The sequence below is a fragment of the Lactuca saligna genome, chromosome 3 (genome assembly GCF_052625555.1).
Source record: "Lactuca saligna cultivar CGN05327 chromosome 3, ASM5262555v1, whole genome shotgun sequence".
Classification (NCBI taxonomy): Eukaryota; Viridiplantae; Streptophyta; class Magnoliopsida; order Asterales; family Asteraceae; genus Lactuca; species Lactuca saligna.
The window spans coordinates 173,937,434-173,948,589 of NC_136419.1; the positions used below are offsets into that span (position 1 = coordinate 173,937,434).

Consider the following 11,156-nt stretch of genomic DNA (forward strand, 5'->3'; position numbering starts at 1 on the left):
AAAATAAACTTCCATTAGAGGCATTACACTCCTTTGTTGCAACCCTTTAGCCTCCTAGCACTTGACCAAAGGTGTTTTCTTTGCGTTTAAATGGCTATACTTGTATAATTAGTGTTTTAATCACTAATTATTTATATACATATGTCTTCATATATAATTAGGATCATTGTGTGTGTCTAAGTCTTCACTTGACACCAAGCACTTATCCGATCCTTCCGTACGATAGCAGTCCGTTCAATTCCAGTCACTTACTGCAGGTGAGTTCATACCCCTTAACTAATGTTTTAAACTGTTTTAAATGTTTTATGGGGGGGGGGGGGGGATACAAGTAGAATCATGCTACTTATTATGTCAATCACATATGATTAGTAAGTAGGATTATATTACTTATTACATCAATCACATGTGATTAATATACAACATTCAAATGATTTGGCTACTCATTAGCCGTTTTTACCAAACAATTTCCTTCAAATGATTTTTATAAACATTTTATATGTTTTAAACTCCTTATTACACTGTACATCTTACTCCGTACATTACCTTTCAAACTTATTTACAACTGTGTTTCAAACAAATGTTTCCTTATACTTAAACTGTTTCATCAAACTTATGCCTTCAAATTGTTTTATAGATTGACATCAAGTCTTTCTTTTCTTGAAATAATATTTATGTTTCAAATGTCTTACAAAACTTATTTATGCTTTTATATTATAAATTGCATGCCTCTATATGTATAGTTATATAAGAAATGTTTAAAAGACTTAGGAAGGCTATCCACCCTATTTCCTTTTCGCGCCTTGAGATGTGGTCTGGTGGGATATCGGGTATTCGTCCGAAAGTCGTTTAAATATTAGTTATATATCATGTGTACATATATAGTCATAAAAGGTCCTTCCAGTTCAACATATGCCCTTGGGTAGCAAGGGTATACATCCATGTCCATACTTACCAGATAGATTACTAGTAAAATACCATATGGGTAGTTTAGGAAGATACTAGAACAATTACTAGAACGCGATATCATATAATGAGTCAGTTCATTCATGAGTCAATACTTTCTAGAACATTACAGTACATTACATATACAACTATACTAGGAAGAGAACATATACAACTATAATAGGAAGAGAACATATACAACTATACTAGGAAGAGAACATATACAACTATACTAGAACGATTACATTACTATACTTGCTAGGTAGAGAGCACGTACATTACAGCTAGAACAGTTCATTACATTACAGCTAGAACAGTTCATTACAGTACATATACAAGAATACATTAATTATTGTGATTTAAATCGGAGCATGACTTAAATGTCATGGCTCGAGTTGTAGCCAGAATTCTCTTGGAGGGAGAGCGTGAGTTTGCGTATAGATCTATATTGGATTGAAAATCCTACACCTTGCTGCTAGCTACAGCCGGACCTGCAGGTCTGCGGGTGCCAAACGTCATTCCGTTATTACGACCATTCATTATGTCGTTGTTACTAGTCGATAGTATGGTGCAATTTATCACAAAATGCCTTAATATAAATCCGGTTTAAGGTAATTAGTACGGCAGTAGTTCTTAGAGCACTACACCATAGTACTATTTCATTTTCCCATTACATTCACTTCGTGAACATTCACACGACGCACAATAATGTAGAAACTATATTTTTGGATAATGATAGTTATACTTGGGAAAATACATACTCTTACAAGAAACATACATTCAGAACAGTTAGGTATTGGTAGAAGACTACATTCAGAACAGTTAGGTCTAGGTAGAAGACTACATTCAGAACAGTTAGGTCGTGGTAGAAGACACCTTCATATACTAGTAGGAATCATAGGGATTCTAGGGTTTTTCAAACACTTACAGTTCATATACACTTTCAATACTTACAATACATAGACTTACATATTCTTACATACAAATTAAGACACTAAATACTTATGATCTCACCAACTTTAAAGCTGATACTCGCTTTCAAAATTACTTGTATCCTCAGGTCATCATAGACAGGTACCGATGCAAGGAGAAAGGAAGATGGAGCTTGTTCAAGACTTATCTTTCATTTTGATTTATGCTTTAGTGTTTATCAAAATTTAACAAAACACATTTGTATAATAATTATATTATTAATGCAATGGATGATGTTGTTGCTTGTTTACTACTTTACATTGTTGTTGATATTATACATGACGTCCTCCGCCCCACAACGTTTCCGCCGTTCCTGGTTTTGGGGTGTGACATGTGGTGCCTGTCCTACTTAGGTCAAGCCATTCTGGGGTGCTTGACTTACCCGTTGGTCCTTACGATCGACATACGAGGACTATTTCACCTCCTACCACTACTATCACATATAACATATCATGCTAGCACATCAACATATAAGGTAACAACAAACCCATATGAGCATCACAAAGACAATCATCTATCATACGACTCCTACTGGTGGGCTGACATTGTGGCTGTAGACCCACTATTACTGGAAGTTAACTTACCTCGATGTTGCGTAGTGTCTGCACAATCCTCAGTACAGAAATCCTATGGTCTCAACTCCTCAATTCCTACATAACAACCTCCTTGATTACTAATTCATATCCATAACCCTCCTTATCAAGGGTCAAATCAAGTTTGGTTCAAAGTCAAAGTCAACTTGGTTAAAGTCAACCTTCAGCTGAATTGACTCTCTGAGTTGGTCCTCCAACTCATTGAGTCCCCATTCTTTCAAAATGTTATAACCCTCAACTCTACTTATCGGGTCTAGCAAGAACTCGATGAGTTCTCCTTCAACCATAATATCGAGACCATCTTCAACCGACTCGCCGAGTTCATCCTTTAACTCGTCGAGCTCATCTTCATCATATGAATGTGCCCAGTCTATGTCTCTCCGAGTTATATGAACAACTCGTCGACTCCGTCTTCATGGGTTGGGAGATTGCCTTAGACTTGCCGAGTTTGTTCATACACCCACCGAGTCACATGATTTCCAGGTCCATAATCACATCCATCTTGTTGAGTCGTCTTCTAGACTCAACTAGATTCCTCAGAAACAGAAAATCTTGGGGAACCACTACCCGACTCGCCGAGTCCCCTAAGGTCCATGTCCATAAACTCGATTTCTGTTGATCTCATCTCATCCAAAGGGTACATCTGACCTCCTAGGGTCGATATAACATGTAAAGTCACGAACGTTATATCCATGTATGGGTCCATAAGCTCAAAAGACCCAAAAATGAGGTCTACAAAATGCATGGGGCTCTCATGGCCATAAAGTTGGCACCTTTATGCCAAGAGAACCCTCCAAGGTTTAAGATTTGAAGCCCTTACTCTAAACCCGTTGATGTGCGTAAAATCACTTAGTTTTAATCCTACTTTTAGTTGTAAAATAAACACACAAAGGCAGTGTACCTATCAATTGTGGAATAGTTCAAGCAAGTAGGGTATCGAACACAGGGAACGGCAAATTAAAAATAAAAACTAATTCTATCTAAATTAATATATAAGTAGAGGGTTTTCTCTAGTTTTACAAGACTAGAAACTTACTAACTATTACTTAATCTAAAAACTAAAAAAACAAAGAACTAACTAGATTCAATAATACGAAGGAACTTTTGTTTAGTTCAACTCAATTGATCCTATGGTTGATTTCAAGGTAATAGTGCAATGGATTAACTCTTTTGTTGGTTACCGATTCAAGTGACTAGGTTCGCGTTCACTACACTAATCCTTAGTAAATAAACTAACTTAAACAGTGATCAGTTGTCTAATTTAATTTAGTTCACTAGATTAATTATTCGGATTACTTTAGACTCACAATAGTTAATCAATTTGGTTTTTAATTAACTTCTTGTTGATGGTCATCACACAAACTTGCACATGAATTTACTTAATTTTCTTATTAATTATAGTTTCATGTTCATTAGTCCTAGACATATAACAAAGTAGTCACAAGGTATATGAGGTTGATAATCAAACGATGTTCATGCTATTTAATTACCTTCCTATTAACAGAAAATTAATTATCATTCACACACAAGGTTCTTTAGCAAGCTAAAATAACAAATAAAAAAACCAACATTGAATTAATCTTACCAATAATCAAACCATAGTCTCAATTTTGTATCCCCAAACAGAAGTTAAGAGTTTTAGCTCATGATTGAAGTAAATAACAGCATAAAAACGAATTCTAATTGTCTAACCATAGTGGAAAACAAAAGATTAAGTATAATGATGAAATTTGCCTCAAATCTCCTTCGGGATTGAATTGTAGTTTCTATCTTCGTTTTCTAGGGTTTCTCTGGCCTCTGAATCGTAACTAATTACTCCAGAATTATCCCAGAAGTTTTTTTCCTCGATTTGAGAAGTTATCTATATATTTGCATATCGACTCGTCGAGTCAGGTGGCGACTCGTCGAGTCCGTCTCACAATCTTCGTATGCGATAAGCATTTGGGTTCCCGAGTCATTATCTTCACTTGGACTCGCCGAGTAGTCGACCCAACTCGCCGAGTAGGTGCTATTTTTGGTGTGTTTCTTCTTCATCCAATTCCCGAGCTCCTAACTGCTTCTCCTGCTTCCTTTTGCTTCCGAGCTTCATTTTTGGACTGAAAATATAATTCAAACACTTTTAAGTACCTTTTGTCCATGAAATGCAATAATTTAGCTAATAAATGAATAAAAATCTATACTTAATACAAACTAAATATGCACATATCAAAATACCTCACACTTGACTTTTGCTTGCCCCGAAGCAAAACTGAATTTTAAAACATTAGAATTATGTATGACAACTCCAATCTAACCCAACCATTATGCCAAGACCGCAACGCATGCATTTGTGTCTAAAATTTTTCCTAAGGACCCCCCATACTCCAAATACTCTCAATCCTCATAAACATTCGCCCACTCACCCCGAACTATGCTCATTTTATGCAACCCTCCGAATCCATCCTCAGAAAACCTCTTACCCTCAAGGTATTTTTAATTGAGCAACCCAAGCATACATAATCTAGAATTACAACTTTTCGATACCATTATGGAGCTCTTTTGAATTCTTCACTTCCTTGATAATTTGATCTTTGATCTCTTTGAATTCACCACCTTGTATTGATTGATTTTTGGTATCTTCAACCTTTTGGATTTCTTGGAATTTTGATCTTTAGATCTTCACTTTATTTGCTCCCAAAATTCTTACAACTTTTCTTGTAATTCTCTCTTTTTTTTACATGTATTCCTCAAGTTTTTTCACTCAAATCCCTACATGCTTAAGCAGGGGCGCTCAATCTCAACCTTTATTGGCTAACGATAACAATTTTCCTGGATACATTTTAGGTTTAGGCTGCTAAACGTATTGCATCCCTCAGGCTGAGCAAGGTCGTATTTTTGTCTCATGATTTCACTGGAATAAGGAAGCCACAAATGCACTAGAACGTATATAGGCTCAACTAAACATTTGGGTTTTCATGCAATTATCAACATAATACTAGCATGGAATCCTAATTTTCTTTTACCAAAATTCTCTAAATTAAATCCCTAAGTCATATTTTTGGTATGCAACAATTGTTTTTTTTTTTTTTTTAAAAATTAGCCTAAATTAGGAATCTAAATTTTCTAATATGTGACTAACCCCCTACCCCACACTTATTTTATGCAATGCCCTCATTGCATATTATGCAAAAATAAGAATGCAAGTATAAAGAGAATCGGAAAAGCTCCCCTGGGGTAGCAGTCGATGGGTTGACACTCTTCTTTCAAGCTCCAACTTCAATTTACTTTAGCCATGAAAACAGCGCATCCATGACTTGGGCATCAAAATCTCATGTGGCAGCTCCAAATATGCAGGTAAAACAGTGTAAAATCTTCAAGAATCGATATAGAAGAATAAGTGGTCAAGTGGTACACTTAGTAGCATCAAATCAGTAGTCCTTTTGGTATAAAAATGATCGACTCGTCGAGTCATATATGGGACTCGTCGAGTACCAGTGCGGCCATCTCAGATTGGGCGAAAATACAAGGCGACTCGTCGAGTCAGTTTAGTGCACTCGACGAGTAGGCCACTGGACGAAAAAACAATATATTTTGCAATTGTTTCAGCCTGTAATAACTCTTCTAAACTCCTCCTCAATTCTAGACTTAATTGCTCATATCCCTAGGGACCGGACCTGACAGTTTGACTTTAACGCTTCACTTCCTTGACTCTCTTTCACTCGTTATAACACCCTTTCTCTATACTTTAAACCCTTCCTATGCGAGCATTCCTAATCCAATCCTGAAAATGACTAATGCAAACAATCATTAAGCAAAATAATAAAAGGCTTAACAACTTCATACACACCAAATAAAAATAAAAATGAAAATTGTTTGATAAAAACACAAATAAACCTCCTCATCATCATCCGTGACTGCTCCACTTCCACCTGCACCACTCCTTCGTGCACTAATCACGTCATCCCACGACGGAATAAATAGAGAATTGCCACCATCAATATGTGGGATGTTGAAGTAGTTGAATAATTGGATGTGGGATTGATTGCCGAAGTTGATCCCACGCGCCATTTGATCCTGTAGCCGCCTCATCTCCACATTGTACCAATCCATTGGTACTTCTTCATTTTCAACTGGAATCACCGACGACTCTTCCTCCACATCCCGTTCCCGTCTTGATCGAACCCTCCTTCCTGGTGCTTCGGGACCAACAACGGGATCATCATGTGGGATAGCATAATGACCACCACCATAGTCTTCGATAATTCTGGCTCGCCGGAAAAGAATTGGATTGAATGGAGGTGTAGGAATCATCGTCATAAAGTTCCATGCACCAAGGGTCATCAACCCAAATGAGTTGGCTAGCTGGGTGACAAACATACCACCATTAATACGAGAAGTTTTGCGATCCTTGACCGCACCCTCCGATAGATATGAAGCCAAACACCAAGGAATGTTGCAAAAAATGCCGGGTGTAATAATGCTCCATAGATAGAAGACATCAAGGTTAGAAACCTTGTCATCATCCTTTCTTTGATTAATAGTGGACGAAATGAGACGATGTATAAGGCGGTGGGTAGGCGATCTAATGCTCCCTTCTTTGTGCCGACTCCGGAATATAAACTTTGTTTCCAATTGTGTTCCACAAACCCGTGCTAGTTACTCCGTCAGGAAACACCATGTGGGTTTGCTCCAAAAAGGCCCGAAAGATAACTGTTGAGACCAAGGGCTGGTCATAAATCCCCAATCGACAAGCAAGGTCGAGCACAGAACAATGATGAAATTCACCCCCAAGGCAAAAACTAAAACTTGCTGGGTGATAACAATCCATTCCCCCCGTGAAAGACACCATGGAGAAGAACTCTAAGCATAGCTCCAAATACACCGGCTCTTGAATTCAAAAGACCCGGCTCCACCCGTCACAAATCATCGTTTCGCCTTCATGGGTAAACTCCTTCAAAAGATAAGGAGCTAACTCCTCTTCATAGCGAACACTTTGTAACCACTCCCAATCTATCCTGTTAGGCACGCACACTTCTTTTTTTCTTATGTCAGCCAACTTCTTCTTCCATTTCCGCATCGTTGAAGCGGACTCGATTCGTGGGAAGTTCAACCAAGGAAAGTCCTCTTGGTTTGCACTAGAACTCTGCCTCCTGTTAAACATAATTCTGCAAAACAAAGATACACATACCCAGAAACATAGATTATACTTAAAAATAGTCATGCACACGTTTCCCCGACTCGACTCGTCGAGTCCATGTATGACTCGGCGAGTCGCATGAACTGCACGAGTCAGTCGGCGGGTTGACTGAAATTGGACCATGAAATCTGCAAATCACTTCAAGGGTTTTGTCTAGGCACATGTATATAAGGTATTAGGCAAGAATAAGCAGGCAAAACATCATAATCCATGAAGAATAAAAACCCTAGAATTTATTATTTTTCAAAATCGGGTTTTTCTATGCAATGTCCATCATAGATGCTCTTAAAATCATACTTTTAATAGAAAAGAAGAAGAAAATTAGTTACCTTTCTTTGATGAAACTTGAAAAATGTTGAAGAACAATGAAAAGAAAGATGAAAGCTTGAGAGAGAATGGAGAAAGAGGTACACGACGAGTGGGTGATGTTGTTTTAAAAAAACAATTCTATTAGGGTTAAACCAGTTGTAAAAGTAAGTCTTATTTTTTTTTTTTTCTGTGAATAATACCGACTCGTCAAGTCGGGGTCAGACTCGGCGAGTCTGGTCGCGATGCATGTTTTTTTCTGAAATCTATACAGACTCGTCGAGTCTCTTGCAACAAAATCCAAAATTTTTAACACTTCTTGTAATTTCTTTAGAAAAGAAAATTTTTTCACCCCACACTTAGTCCATACGCACTCTCAAGCAGACATATCCGACGAATTGGAAGATTAAAATTCTAAAAACGAAAAAAATGCAAACAAAACTAAAGGTAAAAGAAAGCAACCTCTAAATAACGGGTTGCCTCCAGCCAAGCGCTTCTTTTTAAGGAGTCGTTAGCTGGACTCCTTCCCGTCTACGTCTCGTCATCTTCTAGCATCGGGAATTCACACCTTATCTTTTGTGGTTTGTACTTTGTCTTGTAAGCGTGAACCTTCTTTTTATAAGCCCGTTTTAATTCCTCTCTCTTCTTTATTACAACATCATCCTCGGCTGCTTGGGCTTCTTTTCTCCTCTTTTTCTTCTTCACCCCATTCTTTTTCTCCATCTCTTTCACCTCCTTTTAAGTAAACTTAAGTACTTCATATTCTGTGAAAGTTCGTGCTCTAGGTTTGGTATTGAATGGTTGATCAGCCTCCACTCTCCTATCCATTGCCTTCTCTTCTTTTTCTACGTTTAACCCATCTACAAGCGGAATTACATCAAGAATTGCTATATGGGCGTGTTGGACTTTCGTATCCATCTCACCTTCTGTTGTTTGTTCTTCTAAAGAATCATGAAAAATATCATCGCCCCGAATATGCAGAGAATTAGCAACAAGCAAATTGAAGTTGTCCGAGTTGTTATCAAATTCGACTAGACTCGTCAAGTCCAATAGAGTGACTCGACGAGTCTGGTCGTATTCCATCTTTTCTTGAGTGTTTTCTGAATCGACTCCTTCCAGTAGCTTTTCTAACTCCTCCAAGTCCTTTTTAACATCTCCATCCTCTCCAGAATGTAGCAGAAACTTGCTTGGGTCTTCTTTTTGCAAAAGTTCAAGTTCTTTTTGTAGTATCTCATCATCTAAATCGATAAATGAGATATCTTCTCTCCCTTTCACTTCTTGCTTGACTTCTGGTATAGCTTTGAATACCGCTGACTCGTCTCCTACCCTTAATGTAAGTGTAGACTCACATACATCAATTAAAGCACATGCGGTGTTTAAAAATGGTCTCCCTAAAATAATTGGAACTTCGGGGTCTTCTTCCATATCTAGCACCACAAAGTCTACTGGAAAGATGAACTTGTCAACTTTAATGAGAAGATCCTCGCAAACTCCTCTTGGATGAATTGTCATCTTGTCAGCCAAATGGATCTTCATGTTTACCGGTCTTGGCTCTGGTAAGTTCAGTTTCTTGAAGAAAGAAAGAGGCATCAGGTTGATGCTTGCACCGGAATCGGTCAACGCTTGAGTGACAAATGTGTTTCCAAATTGACACGGAATTGTGATACGTCCCGGATTGCCCTTCTTTTCGGGTAACTCACTCAACATTATTTTTGCGACTTCAGCCAAGTCTTTCCTAGCAGCAAAGAGACCTTTTAGTAAGTTGAAGTACTTGGGTGTTGTAAGCATCGTCTCTAGAAATGGCACATTGACTTGGAGGTCTTTAACATGCTTCATAAAGGCTTTATAAGCTTCCACTTTTTCCATAGGCATGGCTTTGATTGGGAATGGTAGAGGGGGATTGTATGGCTTTAAGTGGATGGCAGTTCTGTCTTGTACGCATGGACTCGTCGAGTCCATTTGAGGGACTCGGCGAGTCGGGTCGGGTTTAGCTGGAACCAACTCTTCTGTCTTCTCCATCTTGCTATTTGAGACCCTCTGTGTCTGTGTGAAATTTTTTTCACAATTGGAAGTTACCATACTTACATTTTCCATTCTTGGATTATTCTCAGTGTTACTTGGAAGTTGGCCCAGTCTTCTTTCATTCACTTGATGTGCAAGCTGTCCCAACTGTTTCTCAATGTTGAGAATTGATGCCTGCTGATTCCTTAACATATTTCTGGTCTCTTGCATTGCTACATCGTGATCATTGTGTCTTTTTTCGGACGCGGTTATGAATCTAGTGAGCATTTCTTCTAAATTGGCTTTCTTTCCATCACCGGCTCTTCCTTTTGATAGAATCCCCTCTCCTTCTGCTTGTATTTCTCCTCCTTAGCCTTTTTATATTCTTCGTGTGGGAGCCATTCCTTCTTCGGTTTCCTCCAATCTTCGTCGTATCTATCGCCACTAGAGTAAAACACTTGAGCCTTTTTATTTTCATTTTCGTCTAGATCACAATCCTTGGTGAGGTGGGGCCCTCTACAATTCTCACATCCAACTCGAATAGCATGGATTGTTTGATCCATTTTTGTCATCCTTTTATCTAGACTATCGAGCTTAGCTATTACTACCGCCATGCTATCATTCACCGAGTTCACTGCTCCTCGACTTACTTCATTTCTCGGATTGTGGTATTCTCTAGAATGCTTAGAGAATTCCTCAATTAACTCCTTGATTTCAGGAGGCGGCTTTCTGGTGAACGGGCCTTGTGAATCGAGCAATTGCCTTGTGGTGACATTGACTCCATCATAAAAAATGGAGACCTCTTGTTGGCTATTAAGGTCATGATGTGGGCAATTTCTAAGCAAACCTTTGTATCTTTCCCAAGCTTCATAAAGAGATTCACCGGGTTGTTGCTCGAAGTTGGCGATGGCTTTCTTCAACTTAGCTATCTTGGAAGGCGGGCAAAAGTGGTCTATGAATTCCTCTTTCATCTTGGCCCATGTGGTGACCGATCCGAGAGGAAGTGACTTGAGCCAATCCTTCACAACACCTTTAAACGTGACTGGGAGCATGCGAAGTAGCTGGGTCTCGCAAGGCACATTTGGTACATTGAAGTAGTCAGCCACATCATTTACTTCATCCAAGTGCTTATAGGCGTCTTCGTGATCTTTCCCATAAAAAGGAAT

At 38.5% G+C, this 11,156-nt stretch overlaps 1 non-coding gene across 1 annotated transcript; it reads left to right on the plus strand.

The window, feature by feature from the left end:
- Positions 1-10,806: 10,806 nt before the first annotated feature.
- LOC145038184 (small nucleolar RNA R71) lies at positions 10,807-10,913 on the plus strand. The gene has a single exon (XR_013679247.1). It is a non-coding gene; the product is annotated as a small nucleolar RNA R71 (small nucleolar RNA).
- Positions 10,914-11,156: the final 243 nt, after the last annotated feature.